This window comes from Caloenas nicobarica, chromosome 1, assembly GCF_036013445.1.
Source record: "Caloenas nicobarica isolate bCalNic1 chromosome 1, bCalNic1.hap1, whole genome shotgun sequence".
Lineage (NCBI taxonomy): Eukaryota > Metazoa > Chordata > Aves > Columbiformes > Columbidae > Caloenas > Caloenas nicobarica.
In genome coordinates, this window is record NC_088245.1 from 57,347,015 (window position 1) to 57,371,530 (window position 24,516).

The window sequence follows — 24,516 nt, forward strand, 5'->3', positions numbered from 1 at the left end:
CAGCAGCACTAGAAAACAGCTGATGTCTCTATTTCTTTTGCAAACCAGAGGATGCAGTGTCAGATGCAACACCTGTTTAATCTCAGCTCTAGAAAGATTTTTGCTCTCTGTCTTTTTGAAATACTAGGTTTTACCATGACTTCCTGTTTTCTTTATGTGCCATAATCTGGATTGTGATTTAAACTAGAAAGGTTATGGGAGAAACAAAGATGTGGTTCAAGTCCAGGTAACGACATATCTTTTCTGAATCTTTCTGTGTCTGGATCTGAAATTTCTATTGAGACAGATCATGAATACTTTCTTTGTTAAAAATAAATTTCTCTTATGATAGCTTTTCTTCACCAGGAGACAGGTATTAGTTAGGTATCTGTCTGATAGATAGGTATCTATACTGTCAAAATTTTTATCTCAAAGCCTGCATACTGCTGCTGTCTAGAGGTGTCTAAAAGGTGCTGTCTAGAGGTGCCCAAAGTTCTGCAGAAGCTTATATTTCTCACATAAAACTTCTCCAGGGACTTTCTGTTTCAGGAGGGTTGACTACAGAAAACAGGCAGCTATTAGCAGTTTCCAGTTTTACAAGGCTCAATTTCACTGGGCAGCTACAGATTCTGGGGAGCTATTTCATACTAGAAACACTTGTTTAAGTATTTCCAAAAAATGAATATTCTCAGAACTTCCAGTCATGAGGGTTAAAGAAAAAGATGAAATGAAAGAGCCTATTCCAGTTTGGTTCGGGTTGAACCCTTTTTTTCTTTTTTCTCTCTGAGTAGCTTTCTGTACTTTCTCTTTCTCAGTAGTACTGATGTGTCAGAAAGTGCAGCAGGCAGAGATACCACTGAGCTCATAGCTGTGACACCTGGAAAGCCCATAGTCTACCAACCTACATGAAGGAAGGATCGACATTTGGGGACATTTACCAATACGGGGACAAAATCCCAGCCTCAGAGAAGCTGTTTGTAACCCCAAGGTGGTTTTTCCATCGCACCAGCTAACCTGTGCAAAATAAGCCATCTAGGCACTCTGTTCACTGCTGTGTACATCTCCAGCAAGCACCTAGTCTATAATTGTACATAACAATCTGTCCACTGAAAAGGGACATGTGCTCTTAACTCATGGAGATTCACCTATTCTAGATAGCAAACACATACCCTGAAAACGTGGTATATTCACAAGCTGAACTCTCCACTAGAAGTACAGATCAGCATAACTGATTTGCACAAAAACACTATTCCTCCCTTTGTTGTTAGTTTTAAGCTGTCAACAAACAGAAAAATTAAACTAAAATTGTAATGTTAGCACTCAGTTCACTACCAAGAGAGTCATTCAGCTTGGCCATTTCCAATTTCATTTCTAATAAGGATATTTGATTTGCTTTATTTTAGACTGCTTTGGCTCATTTTGTTTGTGTGCCAGCAACAATCACAAGTAGCTTTGAAAGCAACAGTAATGTAAAGAAGTATAAATGGGATCTGCACCCAGAGTGTTTGCTTACATCATTTTTCTACACAATAGTACATAGCATTTGGGAAGTGCTCATTTTTTATTAATCTCACAATAGGATATCAAGGTGCACCTACCTTAGTCCTTTAGTTCACAACAGGAAGAGACTTGTAAAGCAAAACTCCTGAGTATCTGCCCTTTTTCTGCTGAGTTCACATGGCTGAACTGTCTCAGAGTGTACAACCTGGCTCTTGCTAAACTGGAAGGTACAATCCCAGAGGTACCCAACAGTTCATCGCCTTCCACTTCACAGGGCCAGACTAGGGTTACTCCAACAGATTACCCCACCCCTTCTCCTTCCTTACTGCTTCCTCAAAATGTGCATAATGTGGATGTCATGTCCTCAGCACAAAACTGTTTTGCTGTAAAGATCTAGTCTCTGGGTCTATATCACTTACTGAGAGAGACAGCCTCAGCCAATTTGCCTTTAGCATCTGGCAAATGGGAAGATGAGCAAACAAAATAGCAACAAAGTCACCAAAATGCTGTAAAATAGATTGGAAAAGAGAGAAAGTTTCATCTCCAAAGTGCCATTTACTATAAGCTGGGTTTTTTTTTTCCTGTCTGCATCAGCAGTAGTTTTGCAATTAAGGCATATGCCTTTCTCAGACAGTTATTTGGGGTATTATTAAAAGCATTATTATTGTTGTTGTTGTTGTTAATAATTATTGCTTGGGTTGTTGTTAAACTCTTTGAACTGTCTGCCCAGCCTCCTTATTGGAGAAAAACAAAAAAAGGCATTTTGAAGGTACAGTTTCTTTGAACTTATCTCTGGAGTTTTGATTTAGTGGTGAACATATCCATCTGAACTTACTGAAAAATGAGCTCTCATACTGTGCAAAGCATGCTCTAAGTGCATGAAGATATTTATTTTGCTGTATTAGTAACCCAGAACAAGAGGACAAGGAAATTAGATGGTCTCACCATGTTTAATAATACTAAGCTTTATTGGATATTAAAACTTAAGGCTCCGTGGGACTGTGAAATTTTATGGCATTTTTAATATATGTGGGAATAGATACAGTTTATGCTTGAATATTGCCAGAAGTGTGTGACACATATACACATGTTGGTGTAGGGCTTTTCTGAAGTGATGAGCATTGGTAAATAGGGCTATAGTTTTTCACCCGTAAATGAAATTTTTTCCTGTCATCAAGGCCAGCCTGCAGAGAATGGGCTGTATCTATGCCTGCAGATTCACTTAGATTTAGATCAAGGTGGCCATGTACAACAGCCTCCCAGAAATAGTTCCAGGAGCTCTCAGGAAGTGTTTGGGAATGAGTTAGACACCATGGGTCAAAAGGAGACTGGGAACAGAGAGTACATAGTCACACTGCAATGCTTGGGAACTGTCCCAAATATATGGCTAGTGTAGTCATAATCTAAGCATCTGGCTACCTCTTTGATTACATGAAATAATATCTGCCATCTTCCAGATTTTGCTATAGATAAAACCCTAGTGGAAAGATGTGTAAAGGCATAAACAGATATAAAAGTGCAGCAGATTTTACTGAAGTGCTCAAATCCCATGCTCAGAAGATGTTAAAGGAAGCCCAGCAGAAGTAATTAGAATCCTAATTTAAGCCTGGTAGGAGCTGGAGGTCTAAGTGTTCTAGACTTTACGTCCTGAGCCAGTTGTCAGCATACTTCTGAAGATCCATCCTGAAGTGCATAGTTAACAGAGCAGGGAAGGACAGACACTACATGTCTATATATTTGTAGGTCCCAATACGTATTTAAAGCCTGGACCCTAAAAGATATATATACCTGCAAGTTTGATGAAACAGCTTGATGAGACGGCTTGGTGACACTAAATCTTGAAACATACTTAATCCCACAACCAAAATCTGTCACGATTTCTGAAATGTCAGCTATATTCATTGAGCAGGTGGAGCTGTCTGGGGTTTGATGAGGAAGCAAATTTCTAGGCAACACACAATGTTGCATTCTGGGAGGTGTTTTGTAATTTATGGCCTGTTTTTACGCTCTGTAGAAATCAAAAATAAAAAAAAACAAACCCAGAAAATAAATTCATTACTAAATAACAGTGTATATTTGGTCCTATTTACCCACTGTATTTATGTAGGAAGAAATTAATCTTTTAAGCTTGATTTTATTTACTGTGAGGTGAATTTTTTAAAACATATGATGAACATGAGAATTTTTTTAATGAAAGGGACCTTTAACAGATTAGCTTGTTAGGTCTTGGACAAGGGTCTTGGTCCTGTGTAAGTGCTTCATGCTGGTGTGCTACTGTAAGACCCAACACTGGTGCAATCTCTTAGCAATTCCCCTACTCACAGCTGGTCTCACAGGCTATGATAAAAATGTGTTCTAGAGTAAAAGGTGTTGATGGAAAGTTTCTATTCTGTAGAGATTCCCAGCTTTCTGAGCTTGCAAGTGAGTCCGTAGGGCACATCTAGCCCAAGTCACAGCATGGTGCTGAGTTCTCCTGTCTGGCACAGGAAACACCAGGGCATCCATGAGGAGATGGTGCGTGAGCCCCTGCTGATGTAGCCAGCTGACTGAGCCAGAGAAGCTGCCCTAAGGCTCAGCAACACAGAGGCCAGTGACCGCTGTCACCACCACCTGGGATCTCCACAGCATGCTTCATCACATGGTGAATATGCCCATGCACATGTGCAAGTGAGGGATGTAAAAGCAGTGCTGAAGCTCCATTCTAATTTACATCTGAAGCCTACAGGGTCTGGGAACATGCCACTATAAATTATGCAGATGTTCTAGACAATTAGCGACCTGAGGAATTAACTGGAAAATGATGCAGTCTCATTCCTGAAGAAATGTAACTGTTTGACCTTTGGAGAAGGTACAGTAAGACTGAAATGAAACCACCTCTCTCCAAAGGTTTGGGGCATGATGAAGTTTATGGGAACATGAGGCTTTAAAGTCAGAAACACAGCCCAGATCTTCCCTCAGTTTTAATTGCAATGGAGCAATACTGATTCATGTTAATTTATTCCTGATTCTAGAAATGTAACTTTTTCAAAATTGGCTGCAAGATCATATTTTTCACAAAACTGATAGTTGCATGAGGAATAGGCCAAGCCACATGCATGTAGGACAAGCAGACCAAATCTGGCATATATATAGGAAACTTAACAGAGGGCTTCATTCTAGAGATCTGTTTTGAAGCTGAGAGTTGTCCTGAATATTTTTAGAAGAAACAATCTCTGAGACTGTGTCAGCTTCCACACAAAAAAGAAAAATGCTGCAGAAAAAGAAAAAAATAAATGCTGCAGCACTTGATCAGCCTGCTTTTCAGTCATTTACAGGGACAAAAGCATCAGGAAGAGACAGCCTTAGCTGATGCAGTCTCTTCTGAAGAGCTGCTGCTGTGGCTTTTTCAGATGCTGGGGCTGTGGCTGCTGGTGACAGTGAAGGTGACTGAGGAGGGGCTAAAAATATGAATGCCCAGGGGAACATACTAAGCACTTGCTCTGGCTGTTGCTCCAGGGAAGCTAACATCAGTACTAATTGATCCAAATGCTCATGCTGAAAGTGAATGAGATTGAGAGCTGGACAGCATGAGGCAAAGCATCCAGTCAGAGCCCACCAAAAACAGCTGAACCTTTGTTTTGGGGGTAAAACATAGATTTGCATCGCGGGCATGGATCATGATGGAAGTGGAAAGAAGTGTTGAGGAAAGAGGAAGGAAGTGTAGAGGGACAGCTCTGGGTATGGTTCCTTACCAGCTAAAGCACAGAAACAGCCTTCAGGGACAGAGGCTTGACAGCAAGTTTGCATGTTCAGGGAAGATCCATATAGCCACTTCCCTTTCTTAGGAAGGTGGGACTTTCACTTTCTTAGGAGAGAAAGAATAGGCAGTGTTCCCTCAGGGTCACTCCATGAATGGAGGTACCCATGCAGGCAGACAATATGAAAAAGAACCAGATCTGAAGAGACATTTCCAGATGAGAAGTGCTGAATGTTGGCTGCCTTATTGAGGAAACACAGTAGTTTAATGTGCTTTTGGCCTCCTACTCTCATAGAAAACAAGTCTGGGACTCCTTTCACAAGACAGGATCAATTCCTAACCAATGTTTAAGTCCCTTTTAAAAAAACTCCATAGGCAGAGATTTCATTTACCTGCATGTTGCAATGTTTCAGTACTCTTAGAGTAGATCAGATCTTTTCTAATATGTAATCTGAAAATCCTAGCCAGTATTTTTCATCCAGTCTCTCATGAACAGGAAATAGAGTTTTTAACAGTTTTAAATTAAATGGATTCTTCTGTTCTTCTTCAGAGGACTCTTTTTCATATTTGGAATAACTTTCCCTTCTGGCATTGTTTGCCAGGCTGACAACCATGAAAGTCCAGATAGAACTGCTGCTTTCATGCAGCTCTACTTGAGAAAAGAAGAAAGAGAAAGCACAAGGAGTGTATCATCAGGAAGAACACATATGGTATCTAAATGGACAATCATAATCTGCCCTTTTTTCCTGGACTTGCTGAGGGTTCATCCTCTAGGGGTTAGAAGAGCAGGGCTGATTTACCAAGTCCAACAGGAGTGTGTAGAGAACTGTGAAGACTTGCTTGTGGTAAGGCAAAAATGCTGTAAGCATTGTGTTACGAGTCACTCAGCAGCAACATAGACCTCCAGCTTCATTGAGCAATTGGAGTTCATACGGCTGAGAGTACAAAGGTGGAAGAACTGCAGCCACCAAAACAGCCTCAGTGAAGACAGTGACCCTTAGGAATCAAAAATGCCCATCTTTGCATGTAGCAGCCAGTGTTGCCTCGATACAGTTAACACTCAGACAAACTTGATTCAATGTAAACTCTCACTTTGTGGCAGTGAAGGTGGAAGATGCTGACTTTCTAATGAAGCAGTGAATAAACCATGGATTGTTGATTCAATCAAAATTCAAATTGGCTGGCCCACGGGCTTGGGAAGTTCATCACAAGCAGCCAAAAATCTGCAGGAACTTCTAAGACAAGGAAAGGTGGTTTTTGAGTCAATTAACTCAAACCTGTTTTAGAAATAGTTTATGTTTCCATTACAGGAAACCTTTTTTTGAAGGGCAGAGGAAAAAAATACCCAGAGAAACAATATTCCAAAAAGTGATACAAAAGTGGGATGCGGCTGCCTAAGTAATGCATGGAAGATGAATTAGCATATAATAAATTCCATTGATAAATTCTTCATGCATATCATTAAAGATAAGACAGAGTTATTTGCATATCATTAATGGTGGACAAAATTTCAAATCAGGGGCTGGTTTCATCAAAGGCATAACAGGTAGATAGATTTCCATATAATTAATGCATTTCTATTCATTAAATTCTGCAACTAGGGAAATAATGAGTAGTGGAAGTGCTCATTATCAGATACTGATATTTATAGAAAACCACCACATTGTGGGGAAAAAAAATATAGCCCAAATCAATATTTATGAAGGACTCTTTCCCCATAAATGGAGAAAAGCTTTGGTTTTTTGTCATGTGGTCTTTGTTAAATTATCCACTTCTGCATTTTAATCAACATAAATGCACTATGTTTGTTAACAAACAAGTAGAAAAGGTGATCTACTCATTATTTCTTTGGGGAATTCACTCCCTTGTTGGATAACTGCAGTTCCCAAAACAGCACATATACATTCTGTCCTGTATTTACTCTTTGCTTTGGTGTTCATGAAAATGCTATTTAGTTCATCCAGGGGAAAAAAAAAAAAAGGGGGGTGGGGGGGGAAAAAAGCTGTGACATTAATAAAAGGAGCCTAGAAATAAATATTTTCAGGTAGAAAAAAAGGCTTTGACCAGATCAAGCTTGAATTTTTTAATATTTTTCCTGGAAAAAATGTGATTGAAAGTGACCTTTAGGTAACTATTATCATCCAAAATGAAAACAAGATTATTCAATTAATACTTTATACAGTACAAAAATGTTGGGCCATATCACGGGATTTTAAAGCTTATATTCAATACACACAGATTTAATATTCATGCAAGTAAATCCTGTGGGTGCAGAGTAAAACACAAACCATGGTATTTAATGAGATTCCCTATCTGAAAAATGTAGTTATGGCAAAACTCTCTCTCCTTTACAAGAAATCTAATATTTGATTTAGGTTAATGATGCCTCTTCTCAAATTAATCTTGTGTCTTTAATTATTCAAATCTTCAGCATTACTGAAACCATTCTAATTATTCCCATTGCTCAGTGATATTAGCAAAAATTATGCTTAAATTTAAAATCACTTTAATGGGGGCTATATTATTCTCACGCTTATTTGACTATTTAAAATTTCACCTCTGAGACAAAAAAGGTTGACTGCAGCCAACATCTCCTTTATTAAAATTATCATCTTTGCATTTTTACCAGTAACTTAATAAGAAGCAAAGTAGACCACTCTTATTGGATTCTCCCCCAACCTTTCAACTAGTAAATCCCACCCCTCATATTATCTCCTCATTTATGCTTTTTAAAGTTTTATGATACTAATATTCTTTTGTGATCTGTTCAGTTTATCAGCTGGCAAGGTTTTATGTGCCTTTTCTGGTGAATTGCCATTGAGAAATGAAGATTGCTGTTTATTTCAGGTAAATAAAATAACATGCAAGACTGCAATATTGAATTATATTTGTTTCCACTGTTATTTCAAGATGTCAGAATATACTGTGTAAATAGAAGTTCTGAATGCAGTAGAAGGATGCTCAGAAAAAGAAGGGAATAAAATATTTTAGAAAATTTCCCATTGCTTTATACTTAATGTATTCATCTTTATCATCTGAAGAGTGCTTGAATTTTAAGACATGGAATCTTCTTTTAGCATGTTTCATTTTATTTAGCATTTTTGTCTCATTTGGGGACCTACTGCTGTTTTCAAAAGTCAGGTTCTGTTCTGATTTCCTTTGTATATTGGAAGTCACAGATAACAACTCCCAGTACTGAGTCATCCAAAACTTGATTCTGATCACAGTCAGGCTGAAGACCTTCCTATACACTGTGGCATTGTTCTGGCACTCCAAGATAGACCTCCGTAACCCCACAGATGAGGGTGAGATGAAGATGGACCTGACTGTTTACAAGTGAAATATTTATCAGTACAATAAAAAACTAAGCAGTTTCTTCATGAAAGCAAAAGCTAAAATGGAAAGTCCTCTTGATCAGTAGGGAGCCCATGGCTACCATTCTAGGTGACAGATTCAAAAGCCAAGCAGATTTACTGTGGCCAGTCTGGACATGACAACACAGGTAATACAGCTTATACATTTGCTGTCTTTCTGCTATGTATTGTTTTAAATATGGGCACACATGCCTTGGCACCTCAAGACACAAGTTAGATACCATCACCTTGGGAAGACATGAACTAGTGTCTGTCACTGGCTTCAAAACAAGAACCAGGAAAAGAGGCCATTTCACAGCCACAGATTCCTCCCCACTTCCTCTCTTTCTCATTTCCTCATGGATTGCTCCTTGGAAAACATCCACTCTTCAGTCTCTTATGTGCTTAACTTACATTTTGAGACAAGCCAGTGAACCCATTTCAACCCCTCTAATCATGTGCCCTGTTATGTCAAGCTGAACATAAGGAACATGGAGTTTTCCTTCCCCTGGGTTCACTTCACAGAGAAGAACCCTAGTGGGAGTGTCAGTTGGCATCATTATGATTGAATTTTCAGTAATTGCATCATTATGTGCATTTCCACAGTATCTGGTATTCTGCAAATGAATTAGAAACACATTAGGGTTCAACAAAAGGAGCAATACCCTCCTCTCCTTCCTCATAATAACATCTTTCTTAAATAGATTAAATCCTTTCTTAAATAGGTCAAATCAAGATAATAACTTTCTTAGGGAGCATTGCCTAGAATAATCAGATTTCTCAGGGGAAGATACTGATAATTAAATATATCAGGGCTGGACCTCTATCTGACATTCACAGATACTAGTTCTGTAGCTGAAACCTATTGGAGTGCAGATAATTAAGCAGGTTTCTCAGGTACATCAATTCATTTTTAAAAATATTTCATTTGTCTGGAGCTTCACTGGAAGGCTGTTTTGTTTTGCACTGTTTGTTTTAAAGATAAAACAGATATTATTGACAAATAACATTGCCAGTTCTCAATTTGTTTATTAATCACACGTTAAAAATCACCTGGCATTTGAGAGCTTAGAAAATATGCAGTGTTGATGTGAATGAGGAAAGGGTAGTGCTCAGAACGAGCTTGGGACCAAAAAAAAAAAATATCATCAGTGCAGTTGAAATAGCAGTGCTGCTGCCATAAAGCTAGTCATATCATCTGATAGTTGGTCCCCAAATGTTTGGAAGTACCTAAAAAATCAGATATGAGCCCTTTCCTGGATTATTATCACCTTGGAGCTGGCTACAACCCACTTATTGATCCCTGGATCTCTAACGTGGCAATGCCTGATCTGATACTCATTTAAAACTGCTTCTCATACAGTTCTTAAATGTGGACTATTGATTTGATAGAATATAATAACAGTCTTCCTTGTCTTGTCAATGCATATGTATGGGCTCCTAAGAGAATTGTGGATCCTTTAAACTCTAATAGAACTTGCATACTTATGAACTCTTTCAAAAATACATTATTGACCTGTATGTCTGCACTTTATATATGTGAATTATTCTTAGGAAACCTTTAAAACTTTAATTATTGACAACTAAATACATCACTGTAGAACCTCTGGAGATCTCAGCCTCTTCTGTCAGAACAGCTGCCTTGAATGCACACTTAGAGACTCTCATTTAGGTCTCATGTCAATTTTTCAGCAGAAATCTCAAGTATAGGACAACTCCTGCCTACTCAAGATTTGTGTTTTCTCAGTGTTTTAATGCAGTGTCACATACAAGTGTCTGGTGGAGCTCAGCACACTAAAAATAAGTCAGACATGATCTCAGGAAATCATACACTACCAACTTTCCCTTCCATATAAATGACTCACAAATTAAAAAAAAAAAAAAAGTACAATGGGCCTAATAACCATAACAAATAATAGACAGTTATCTACACACATGGGCTAATAGTGAGCATTCAAACGTACAGTCATGTTCCCCTAGCAGGGAGACTTAGCTAGGTCTTATCCTTTTAGGATCTCACAAGGACTCTACTGTGTAAACTGTTTTGGTTGCTTATCCTCACAGCTGGCTCAGCTGGGCCAGTACTTGCAAAGCCATTCACCCAAAGTATGGGTTTTGATGCAAAAGGTTAAAAAAGGAGACTTCTCTAAAAATTGTACTTAAGAAAATGACTGTTATTCTACAGATTGGAAACATTATGTCTTTTTGTTTCTGGTGCTTTCAGGACTTTTTTGCTTCAAATTTTCTTCAAGTGAATGTTACTGGAGTCAACTCATTTCAGCAGCAACACATAAACCAGTTCTTTACAAATTATTTCTTAAGTATCCAAACTCAATGCCAGTTTCCAAAAGATTCAGTACTTCGCACAAAACCCCTGAGCACTAGGTTCCATTTGAATTCCCTTGTCAATATGGATTTTCAGTGGAAAAAAACCCACAACCATTCCATTTCAAAACCACATGTTTTGGAAAAAAAAAGCCAACTCTGACAGCTTTTTGTTTAAGGAAAAATCAAAGTAAAATCTTTTGATAATGTCTATGTTTGTTAAATGAAATGTTTCACTTTTTACTTCAAAATTACTTTTGGGAAATTATATTGTTTTTATGTAAAAAAAAAAAAAAAAAAAAAACACAAAACCACAGAAGAGCTGCATGATTAACTTCTGAACGAAACAGTTTCAATTTTTCTGAAATTCACTGTGTCGAGCCAAAAATTTTTGCAATCTTATTTCATGGGGAAAATTCAAATTTGTTTTGTTCTGGTTTTGGACATTTACCCTCTCTAATGAAATGTAAATGTTATTTATTGCTAACACTTTTTTTTTAGTGCAACACAAATCTACTTACCAATATGCAAAGCACTGTTCATCCAATGAAGAGTATAGCAGAAATGTAGACTATTTTTTTTCTCTCAGCCTCACATCCACAAATGTGTGCAACCACTCTGACTAGAGCTATTCCCTAATTTTTGCACATGCAATCCTCATTATAAAATCCACCTTCATGAATAACACCTCCTCCATCCAGCTTAATGAATGTGAAGAGTTATTTACCTCAGAACTGGGTCCATGAAGATAGCAGGCTGAACAGCATTTTGAGAGCTACCTAACCCATAAAACACAAAGTACTCTTCCTGTCCATGAAATACATTTCCTTTACTCACCCATACCCAGGGGCAGCTCCCTGAACTAATGCACACTGTCCTGACCTCTCACTTGAGACCAAAGAATAAATTTAAAATTTTAATATTGTGCAAAACTCAGTGCAAAAGGAAGCAAAGCTCACTTTGCATTAAACAGTTGCCCCTGCCCTCACTCAGAACATGACAGCCCTGTGCCTGGTTGTTCCCTTTTCTGCCTGAAGAATTTCAAAATCTCTGAGGAGACCATCTTAAGCACTCTGTCAACACGTTGGCAGTCCCTCCTAAGGGAGAGCTCCGCTCACTTGAGATTTCCCCAGCAGCTCTTTCACCTTGCACTGACCTCAGAGATTCACTGGAGAATCTGTAGTAAGCAGTCACCTTTGCAAGGACTTGTGCCTCTACTCCAATGATTTTATCTTTGGATTATTTGTTGTAAACTTCATAAACTGTTCTTGGATTAGGGACTGAGGTGAGGTGTCCCAACTCCCACATGAGAGTTCTATTCCTTAGGGTACCGCAAGAGCTTCACCTTCTGGTTCGGTGATCTAGATACAACCACATCCTGCTAAGTGGAGAGTTTAGAAGAAAGTGGCCACCTCTAAGCAGTCGTTGACATACAAACATGCTAGTTGGTCCAGTCCCTGGAGAAGTCTATGTCACTTTAGAAAGAGAAGGACTTGCTCTGTCTCTTCCAGAACCTCTTTGATCTTAGGGAACTACTTAATATTGTATACAACACAACTGTTCTGTATAAAAAGGCCTTGCTTTGAAAGAAAGTAACAGCTGCATTTCACGTACGTCTGAATCTAGGAGGTATATATCTGGAAAACAAACACAAACTGAGTCCTCCATGTGATACACACTGGAGACTTTGATGTCCTGCCAGATACAGGTAGAAGTCCATTAGAATCTTCATGTCAAAAACTAAAGCATCTAAGTGACTTCATGGTAAAGCAACATTCAAGCAGAAGACTTCAGATTGCAATTTTAGAGGTAAATAAATCTTCTACATACTTGTTCAAATAGTTCAGTGTATCTTTGCTCTCAGAGAAAAAGTCCACATATTCACTCCTTTCATCGAGAATTTAAGCCACAACTTAATTGTATTTACGTGTTTGAGACTGGTAGATCCTGCCATATTTGCAAATAATTTAGAAGTTCTCCCTTTCCATCTAAAGACTTTTAAACACATTTAACAAAAAGAAAAAGTATTATCCCTTTTATCTCTTACTAAATGTGGGAGAGTTGAAGCATTTTAGATCTTTCCAGTAAATATAACCCATTTCAGTCAAATCCCAAAGCTGAGGTATTTAAGCTTTTGTTATGACACCTTAGATATGCACATAATTTTACAGAGAATAAAGAAACAGTATCTGCTCCAAACAGCGTGAAGTCCAGGAACATTGCTTCTTGGATGTTTTCCCATATGAATATCCCTTACTGAGGTCAAATCAACCCCAAGGATGAACAGGATGGTAACCACACAAAATAAAGCTACCTAGAGTTGAGAAGCTTTCTTTTTTGTGTGATGTTTTTTAAGATTTTCCAACCTTTGATTAAATTCTCTCTTGTGTACTGTGGACAGGAAAAGGACACCTGGAATCCTCTCTAGTCCGGAGAATCAAACAAAAGAACGTGCACTGAAAATTTTCCCCAGGGATCTAACTTCCCACCTCCTGTGCAACTGGCAGCATGGCTGAGACACGATGCACAGAGGGCTTCTGCCATTACAGCTCCTGAAGTATAGGTACATGTGAATGGAATTGTACATTTTGCCCTGTTTCTTGTGGCATGCATCAAGTGGCCAGCAAGGCATCATTCACCTCCTGCAGGCACCTGGTCATCTAATGGGTCCATGCACACCCCCCAAAAAAGACATCCCTCCAGGCACACTGTGACTGCCTGCAACATTGGGACTTAGGATCTTATTTTCACCAGGTGATCCGAAGCCTTGTCATAAGAGCCAAAACCCCAAGCTTTCAATATTATTTAGGAAAAAATAGTATGCATTTGGGGTGAGAACAATCAGAAGGTGCTCCTACCAAACCAGTCCCCAGCACACCCTTACAGTTTGCTATGCCAAAAGCTGCCTTCTGTCCTTTATCACTCATTCATCTTACCTCATTCTGTAGAGAAAGTGTCACAGCAAATTTCTGTGCAAGACAGTGTCTCAAAAGAGAGAGAAGACAGTCTGCATTAGAGTTTTTCGTTTGTAACTTACAAGTGGCAAAACATGGGGCCAGACCTTTCATGGAGGGAAGTTATTATTCCCATGTAGGGAAAAAAAAATCTGGGAGAGAGATGCCCTGGTGAAAACAGCACCAAAGAGTGTAGTTTGTGCTGAGGTGCTGGCCATGCAGCTCCACCTTCAGTGCCAGTATCAGCAATAGAGAACTGGGCAAGCCCAGCCCAGTGTTCTGGAAACTTAGAGAGTCCTGGAGGGAAAGGAGCTATGGCTTCTCTAGCCATCTTCCCAGCACATGGCATCTGGAAATTGCTAGGAAAGAGTATGAAGCAATGGGGAAAAAAAGCAGAAACCAAAGAGAGCTTGCAGGAGCTTCCTGCAGCATGTTCACCAAGTGCTGGGCAAACACATGTCTTTGTACATGGGATCCCAAGTCACTGTTACAGCTAACTTACATTTTAATTCCAATTACTCTGAACTCTTACCTCCTTCCCTGTTATTCTTCAGCAGACAGCAGCGTACTGTAAATCCCTAATTGTGTATGTAAGTAATAACAATCTATCTGTAGGGCATTTCCTGGGGATTAATGGCCAGCTGGGAAGAATCTGATGGCCTGAGGTGCAGCCAGAGGCTATTAAATGTACTTGATCATTTAACCACTTGAATGCTGCTGAGCATATGGTGTCCGTGGGGTAGGATGTAATATCAGATGCTTCCCCCTGTACCAGACAAATCATTCTGAGTCAACAAAGAGCTGGAGCTGGTACTTTAAAGAAATGCTGCTGCATCTCCCACAGCAGCACTGAAGCTGTGACAGAGCACAATAAAGATCCACCCTGTGCCATACTCATTACTGCTGTTATAAAATTAAAATGCTCGGTAGGGGAATAAGTATAGTAGGCCACAGTTACAATGAAGTAAATAGGGAATAACACCATTAAAGACAAGGCAGTTTCACTACACTGAAATCAGAATCACTCATTATTGATTTGCTTGGCTGATATTATATTTTTGTAATCTGTAGTACCTGTGCCTATCTGTCACAGTCATGAGTGTTGTTGTTTTGGGATTTGTGCAGAGAATAAAAGTTTGGTCCATGCCCCAGAGAATTTACAGTACAGTTTTAACAATCCTTTGCTGAACATCTCTAAATAATTAATTCCCTTGAATCTACATTAGCCATTTCAGTTTACCTGAATTATCTTACAGTACTCTACCTAGCTGATAATCATCATTACCTTTTAGAGTAAAATGCAACCACCAGTAAGTTTGCTTCATGGAGCTTTGAATAGCTGGAATGTTAAAGAGCTTATTAAAGAACAAATTGCCAACAGAAAATTGTGTTCCCCACTATCGCTTATCTTAGGAAAAGGAAAAAAAAAACCAAACCACTATGAAATAGCAATGCATGAAAACAGAATATTTGCTTTCCTAATGCCTGAGTTGAGGGGGGTTTGGGGGGAAGGTCATATAATTAAACTTCTAATGTTTCCCCAGGAATATTTAGATCTGAAGTAAGCACAGGAGACAACAAGCTAAATTCTGATCACAGCTGACATAATTTGAAATCCTCAACATCTCCACTGAACTCAGTATAGCCACTCTGGATTTGCACAGGTGATAATTGGGTCATAATCTTGTCCCTATATACACGGGTTTCCTACATGACATTTCAGAAAACTTATAAAAGCTTTTTCACAGAAAGATTAAAGACCCCAGGGTATCTCTATTTCACAAGTCAAAGCCCAAACTGTTTCTGGACTCAGAACTTATCTGTCATAAATTCAGCCTTGGAGCAAATATCTATAGCCACGTTATGAAACTTCGTAAGTGACAGGGAGGTTAAGGGTGGATAGTGATTTTGCCATTACAAGTGAAGAGAAACTGCAGGGTTTGCTATTGAATTATTTTAATCATCTTTCAAAAGGACACTACTTTAAACTCATTACTTTTCAAATTCCTCTGAATTTTAGCATCTTAATGACAAAAGCATTCTTGAAAACAAAAACAAAATAATAGTTCTGGTTTTGTTATATTTGTGCCTCAGTAGAATTATTATCAATTTAGGGTCAGCTATGTTCATACAGCCAGAGGTAACGTTCCTACTGTTTGCTATGGTGCACGCATGGATCTTAGTTTCTTCGATTCCCGTTAATGATCAAGCTCATAGTTGTGAGGGCCTTGCTGTGACTGTATGCTCTGTAGCCGTATTCAGAGCTTCAGCCTGAGCCTGGCACTGTAGGAAAAGGCCAAAAGGGAAGAAAAGGTGTTTGTATTCCTCCATGCTCTACCTATGCAGGGACCTACCAGGTCATCAGCTCTGCATCCACACACTGAACCTGTCCACTGGGCCATGATGAGGATAAGCCCATCTCTCCCCGCATTGCCTGCCTTGAGAGAACGATGCTCTCTCCTGGAGGTGTCGAAGGTGCTGTCATGCAGCAAACTTCTTCAAACTTTCTGGTTACCTTAGGAGCATCTGTGTCCAAGCATGTTCTCTGTACTATGTCCTCACTACAAGTCATGCCTGACCTGTCATCATAAAAGCCATCCATTTCCTAGGTGTGGGGACTGTGAACGTCCTTACAACTGTTCTTTCTTTCAAGGCTTTTTATCACTTTAGGGAGATGTAATAAAGTCAGTGAATTATTCAATTTATTTTATTTTAAGCAGATCTTTTTTGTCTCCTCAGAGTTGCATTATATTTGAGGTAAGCAGCTGCTGCTGAGAGACCTACGCTTTGACTCTCTGACCTGGTATTAACATACTGGAGAAACTGTTAAAGGTTATATAGCCCAAGTCTCTCCTAGTGATTTTATCCTCTAGTATTTCAGAGAGTTATTGTTAAAACTTACAAAATTGCAGTTACTGCAATGGAATTGAAAGAATTAGTAGACTGGAAAATGGAGGGCAGCTATCTCATCCAAAAAGAGAAAGTGAAATATTGTGTGGTTTCACTTTGCCAGTTTGTTTTCTGTTTGTAGGTTGTTGGGTTTTTTCTTTCTAATTTTCCTAATGAACCTACGCCTGCTGTCTCAATTCTACAGAGGCTCAAAGAAAATTGCAATTTTCCTACTATATGCTGACCTGGTACTGTGTTTTAAGTCTAGTCACCATGTGTGAAATGGTAACTGAAATCACCATAAATTAATTGCTCTGTTTTCAGCAAATACAGAGAAAAAATTAGAATTGAGTATAACAGAATGCAGAGCAACTCATGAAAAAAGGTTCAGGTATGTGTACTAGGTAACCCCTACCTCTCTCTTTTGTCAGGAGAATTATTCATTGGCAAAGAAAATTTACATTCTTAAATTAGTTCTCATGGCTATATTGTGCTTCACCAGCTATCTTAGACATAGTCCTGATGCCACAGGTACTTACACATATGCTTAATTTTACTCATAGGAATGGTTTCAAGTGGCTTTAACGCGGACATTCCAGGAATATACTTCTTCTGCTGGAGAGTGTACAACAGTGTATTAGAGCTTGCCAGACTGGGCCCACAATTATAAGCCATGATTTTGATTCACTAAAGCAGAGAAGACAGTTTCAACCTACTTCACCTTACCTAGAAAAGCCCTGATCACCAAAGAGATGCTTACATAGGGATATGAGAAGGTGTTTCTGTTACTGTCCTCTGTATGACACACAATAAAATTATATTCTGCAGAAAGCAGTCATGAAGAGTAATTTTTTTGATACTCTGTCTCACCATGGATTCTTCAGACTCTGTGCTTGCCATCTGTGACCACTTGCCACCCTGCCTCATGCCCACCAGGAAGAAGGCTGTGGCTGTTTGTGGTTTCGCCATCTTCTGCCTGGCAGATACTGCCATCTCAGAGATCTGCCCTGTGATTTCCTCCAGTAAAAGCTAGTGGAACTGTGAAATGAATTCAGACACAGAAGTAAGCTACATGTATAAATTAACTTGATTCATCATAATAGGGCTGACGGAGGACTGCTAAAATTGGCCTCCTCAAACCAGCAATTAAAGATTTATTCTGTGCACAAACACACTTATTAAAGTATTATGCAAAGTATTCACATTTTACTGATTATCATGATAGATTACATTACAAATGTTTAGGCTAAAATACCCACCACAGACACAAAGACTGGATTAGTTAATCATATTGCTGGACTTGTACAGATTAATCTCCCGCCGCGGTTTTATTTGGAAGTGTAAGACTAAATTTCCATATCAAAACTTTAATTTTCCTGAGCAGAACAATTAGCTGTGAAACATGGAGGACAACCATATCCCTTCCTTTTCCTTTGCTCTGTATTTTTTCACATCTGTGTCTGAACAAAAACAAATAAGCAAACAAAAAAAAATTGCATTGATTCAGGAGAAACTTGTAGATTTTCATGAGGAAAATATAGAGTGTTAAGACAAAAACTTTTATGAGATCTGAAATAGGACACTCAAGGTCAAAGGAATATTTTGAATAAATAGATGGCTGAATGAATTTTAATAATGAAGGAGAGGATGAGGGAAGAAATTGAATAAGAGAGAAAAAGAGAGAGAAGTATTAAAAAAATCCTTAATTTAGCCATGACTTTACCATTGTAAAGTAATCCCACTTTCTCCTACCCAGGGTCGATGACCCATTGTCATTTTTCTGTTGGCTTCCCTTCCTGGGATGGTGCAGATTTGTCCTCCAGATGAGGAGGACCACAGAGGGGCGTGGGGTTGTAACTCATTCCCTGTCACTCTCACAAGCTATCCCCAAACCTAGGGGTGTGTCAGTGCTGCGTGGACATGTATCATCTCCTTGGGCAGGACATTTGAAGAATATGCTGGTCTTAGGTCATCTGAAGTTAGTTCTCCCACATTGCACTACTTAAGATGTGTGGGAGGAAGCAGGTCCAGGTGAGCAGCTCTTACTCAGGGGAGTCAAAGAGACAGAGTCCCTTCTTGGGGCTCTCTCCATGCAAGATGAGGCCTCAAACTCCACATATAGAAAATAAATAAATAAATAAATAAACACCCAACTTACATTCAATTACATGATCTTGGTGCAAAAGTAGAGAGGATTTTATTAGGCTGCTCACAAATTACATGCTTGCATTCAGATGGATATCATAAATAGGGGTCTTGGATCCGGCAGTGAATGCTGAACAGTGTTTTCTTAGCTTGCGGCAATCTCTCTGCCTAATGTTTTGTGGTATTTCCTCTGAAATGCTAACAATTAATACCCAGTATTTTATTCTTTTTGCTAGCACTTCTGATTCTGTGAAATAAATGAAATGTGACCCATGAATTCAGTCAACGAAACAGGAACACATGCTGTTTGTGGTTTTCATTAACACTCTGATCACTTACTAGGATTTAGCACAACTGATGATCTCAGGTTGCATTTCTTAACACAGTAACTTTTGCACTACAGTCTGCAAGCACTTTTCTGGTAACCTTCCTTTCTTAAAACATGCACTACAAATGCAATGGGAAAAACTTGATGTGCCTATTCTTTTACTCTAAAATGTTTCTCCTTTATAATACATCCCTTTTGCTTCAGCATTCATTTTACAACCACTGATTTCAAGAACAATAGGCTTTTTAAAACTTGAGGGATTTTTTGTTTATATGGAGTTATTAATCCTATTTCTAATAGATCATAATTTCTTCCTGTAACTGAAATAAAAGATACAGAGATTGAGAGGTGTCATTCTGCAGCTCACAGCTATAAGTCAGCAATTAAAGCACGCTAGTTTTAAAGCAGGGCAAATTATAGGAGAGAAAATCATATAAAAGACAGGAGAATGCTTTTTATTTTTTTTTTTTTTCAGAAAAAGTTACACCTGTTTAGGTACCAAATAAAGCAGTAGATCTGCAGAAAATAAAACAGGTGTGATGTAAGTTTCTTCTGAGAATTATGCTAGCCAAAAATGCTGCGCAGATTTTTCAGAGTTGGTTTTAGGGTTTTGTTTATCAATGACACTTGTATTTCATTTCCTGCTAATTAAAAATTGTATTGTATATTGAATTTATACTAGTAGCACATGGAAAGATAATTAAAAGTAACTAAGTTTAATCAAGCAAATAAATGACAACCTCTAGTCTGGATCATATCACAAGTTCCAAAATTCACTTTGTATAGATTAGGGAACGTATTGTTGTTGGCTTGGGTTTTGGAACAGGCAGAGTGTTTTTGGTTTTGTTTTTCAGAAAGGCTGATTCTGCATTTAAAAGGAAACCCCTTCAAACTACCAAACAGTTCAGTGCAAGCTACACTGTCTTCTGAAAAGTATTTCATGCCTTGTATTTTGAAAAACTCTATTTGAGACGTTTACTCCCAAGTACTGCACCTAAAGCCAGACATAAACAGGATGGAGTCCTGAGAAAAGGCATGTTCTGAGTGTGTTTGCCTGCTTAATTTGCTCAGCTACAGGTGAACTTGCTCTATACACACACTAACCTGTGCAAGTATAAGCCAAATCTATCCCGAGAGTTGAACATTCTTAGTGTGTTTGCCTGCTCAATTTGTTCAGCTACAGGTGAACTTGCTCTACACACACACTAACCTGTGCAAGTATAAGCCAGTCTATCCTGAGAGTTGAACATTCACTTTGAGTGCTCTGCTCAAGCTAATGTGCTCTGTCATGCATCCATGGCCTCAGCAGAAAATGACAGCTATGGGCATCTTGTGGTAGATGAATTATGTCACTGAAATTCAGTAATCTATTAGAAAAATGAATTGGGAATAATTCATACTGCTGTTCAACCCTCAGCTCTTCATTAGTTTGGTATTTTAGCTTTAAAAATGCCTAATGAAGGAAAAGATTATGGAAACAGTGAATCATTACCCCTGTTCTGCTGTGTAGAGCCTCAGTAGGAAGAAGTATCATTGGCTGTACCTTAGTATAGCAAAAGCAAAACAATTTTCAGTCTTTCCAAAGCTATCAAGAATACACATTGGTACTTATATAATTTTTATTATTTAGATTTAACATTGTAGTAAAACCTGGTGATATTAAAGATTAGAATCCCAAGGCGTTCTGCATTGTTACAAATACACTGTAGGAGACAGTCCTTTTCTCCAGTGACAGTCTAAGAAGTCTCAACAAAAAATAGTATAAGGGGAAAACAGACATTGAAGGGACTCATCCATGCTCATGGAAGTTAGGAGGTCTATGGCAGAACCGAGAGATTCTCTGGTCTCCATGCTGTTGATGCTGTACCTTTTCAAAATTCTTCAAATACAGTTTTGTATCTTCTTTCAAAGCTTCTGGGTTTGCCGCAGTCTTTAAAGAGAAAGCCTGAGAAGTAAGAGGGTTAAGCCAGCAGTCTCACTGTACACATGGCTCCATCAGCTCCTACTGTTTCCATGGACACACTAGTTAACTCCTTGACTTTTTCTTGATGGTGTCTTATTAGAAGGTTCTTTCAGAGGAAACTGGAAAAGTGACAAGGGAGGAAAGTTCATACCAGGGAAGTACAGGTTCTGCGAAATCCGGTGGAGACTACTGATTTTATAGGGGGTGTTTATGTCTCCAAGAAATAGATAGAATTTCTTTTATCTGTTCTAAATATTTTCATCTTTTACTTTTCATCTTTTTTTCAATTCTGCCAAAGTATTTGATATGAGTTTTTGAGCTCTCAATTAGCTGTGTAAAACGAGAGATTATCTTGTCATCTCATTTTTAGTCTCTTTTGATTCTGTAAATTGCAAAGGCAAAAGAAGTAGTACCTGAAGTAAGCTCCTGGCAGTGGCTACAGACTTTTATGGCCCATGTTCACAGCTATACACACTCTCTGATTTCTTCACTGTCATCATTTACAGCATCAAAGGGACAGTTAGCTCGCTTCTGCTCTCTTAAAAAAATCAAAGCAAGTTCATTAAATTATATATACATGTACTTGACAGTTTGGTTTAGATGTCTTACTTTAATACCCAGTGGAAAGTAGCTTGCTTTGGTGTAGTTGGCACTTAATGTGCTCCAAAAAATGAAAAGGATATGTTTTTATAAAGTTATTTTTTGCATCTCAGGCTGAAAAGTCTTATTCCCCAAATGGGGAAAAAAGTGAACCCTTCAGATCACTTTGCAAAACAAATGAAATTTCACTAATGCCTATTTCATTCCTAGAGCAAGAGATGATTTACAAGGCCTTAGATCAACAGCTTTCCAGGACACACAACTCATTTCTCTACTTTGAAGAGCCTTTGGAATTAAAGGGAAAGTGGAAGTAATTGAAGGGTCTCCATGGTCAAAACTAAATTAAGGTACATCTGCTGAAGATAAAAAAAATGCTAGGAGCTGCTTCTGAGCTTTTAGTATGAGCATACTAAAGTAAAAAATCTCAGTCTCAGACAAACCAAACTGCAGTCCCGACTGCCTCAAGTCTCATGTGAACATGGTCTTTGAAATCAAAACAGGACTCAAGATGTAAAAGGTTTTTTTACAAAAGTAGAGTGAACCACCACCATGGACCTGGGCATCTCAGCTTAGTTACTCTGATGGTATATCTTTTTATTAAATCACAGATTTTTCTGGTTATTATGAGCATTCTTTTTTTTTTTTTTTTGAAAAATAAAGTAATAATTTTCTATTAAATATTACAACAGGAATGTTTTCAGATCCTATTGCCTCACTTCTGCAAAGTAGTAATTCATGTTCAATTCTTGTAGTAGCATTGTAAAACTCTAATATTTGGCCATCTAGTTTCAAATTCAAAATGAATCCTCAGAATGATTCATGTCTCAGATTAAAAGTTACTTTTCTTCAAGAAGAAAAATACCTGTATAGAGGTCAGTACCTAAAATAAATTTATTTGCACATTAAGATCAAAGACACAGATTTTACGTATATATACAGAGTAACAATAACACAATGACATCTGGATTTTCTTATGTGTTGTAATAATTTTTTGTCAGAGATTTTTTCTTTCATCAGCCACCTACCTTCCCTGTTGTTATTTCTTGTCTGTAATATTTGCTTCTCATGGCAGTATGAGGAAACATCCTTGAGAATCCAGTCTGACCAAGGCCCACTTTAGCAGCTTGTAGGAAAAGAGGAAATAAAAGGACAAGGGTTAGGATTTGAATGTTTCTAAAAATTAGGACAGTTCACAGATTTAACAAGACTCTGTTTTTTTGTTGGAATTACACTCCATCCATGAGCAAAAGTAAAAAATATGGTAGGAAGGCTAAACTTGATGTATGGAGAAAAGGCTCTAGAAAGAAATGACAGGGGACTTTTTATGTTCTAAAGACAGATCGCAGGAGTTGAAATACTGCAGGTAATATTATCTAATTGTTTGAAAACTGATTGTCTAAGTATTAGAAAAATCTACATTATAATTTAGATTATTTTCAGAAATGCTGTGGTTTGTAAGAGTCTGAGAAGGTTAATGGTCTAAGCTAAAATTCTTAAGCAGCTTACCCCCAAGGCAGAATACAAAAAACTTAACCTATTCCCTACCTCCAGCTGGTAACGTGTATCTCATAACCTACTGGTTACTCTGTTCCTTCCCCGCTATCCTCCCAAGTCCTCTTCAGCCATTCTGGCCACATCAGTTCTAGTGAGCCAGCTGACCAGGACACAGCCTCAAGCATTGCCCTGCAAATGCCAGTATCACTTTGCTTTTAAGGACACTTCTTGGCACAGCTTTCACAAGCACTTTCCTGAAAACAGTACTTTCCAAGACAAGGGATAATACTGACCCCAAACTATTCCCAGGAAGCCGTTTGGGTGAGATTCACTTGCTTTAGGGAAAGAGAGCTTAGCAGTATGATACTGATTATGTCTCTTGCACTCAGGGCCCAGGAAAAGGTCCTGGACCAATTTGCTCAGCTGCTGTCTCAAAAAGCCAAAAAAGAATGAAACTGGTGGCATTGAATGATGAGATGAGGGAGTCCCAAACTGCTTCTGTGAGCTCCACTCTTTCTGCTAAGACACTTTCTCTCTGCTGACATTTTTGCCAAAATAAGGAATGGTTATAACATGAAAACTTCATTTCACCTGTCAAAACAAGCAGTGTTTTACACTCTGCACAACGCCTATTTAAATAGTAAATAAAGGTGTTTAACAATCCAGCAGAACATCAATGCACACCTCTACTTAATGAAAATCGGAAAGTACAGAGCAACAGTGCAGCCCTGCACCATAGGTAACCCCATATCCAATATCATTTGCTTTACTTTACCCTTTTGAATGAAAGCATCAAATGGCATATGAAGAACTGGAAGACCATGTCCTCATTAAGCAGCAAAAGCCAGTGAGTGAGTGACACCTGACTTGCATGCTACTACTCCAGCCACTTTATGTATCTACATACAGTAGAAGCAGAAATTGTGCCTCTACTCTATGGGCTCCTTTGGAATATTGTCCACTTTTTTCTCTGCCATACCTTCCCTTCAGCTGTATGTCCACAGTTGGAGTGGGCTGTTTGCTCTTCTTCTTGAACACTTCAGGATGGAAACTTGCTTTTGTATTGCTTTGTGAACAGTGGTGAGTTGTTGCAAACAATTCTGTCATCAGCCAGGAGAAGAGAGAGACAGAAAAACTATTTCCAAGGGTGTCCCCTGACAGTATATGTTGGTGTTCAGAGACTTACACTAGGTCTCTGAAGTCCTGAAACAGCACTCTGAGCATCAAGAGGGGTGCCATCTCCTCAGCCT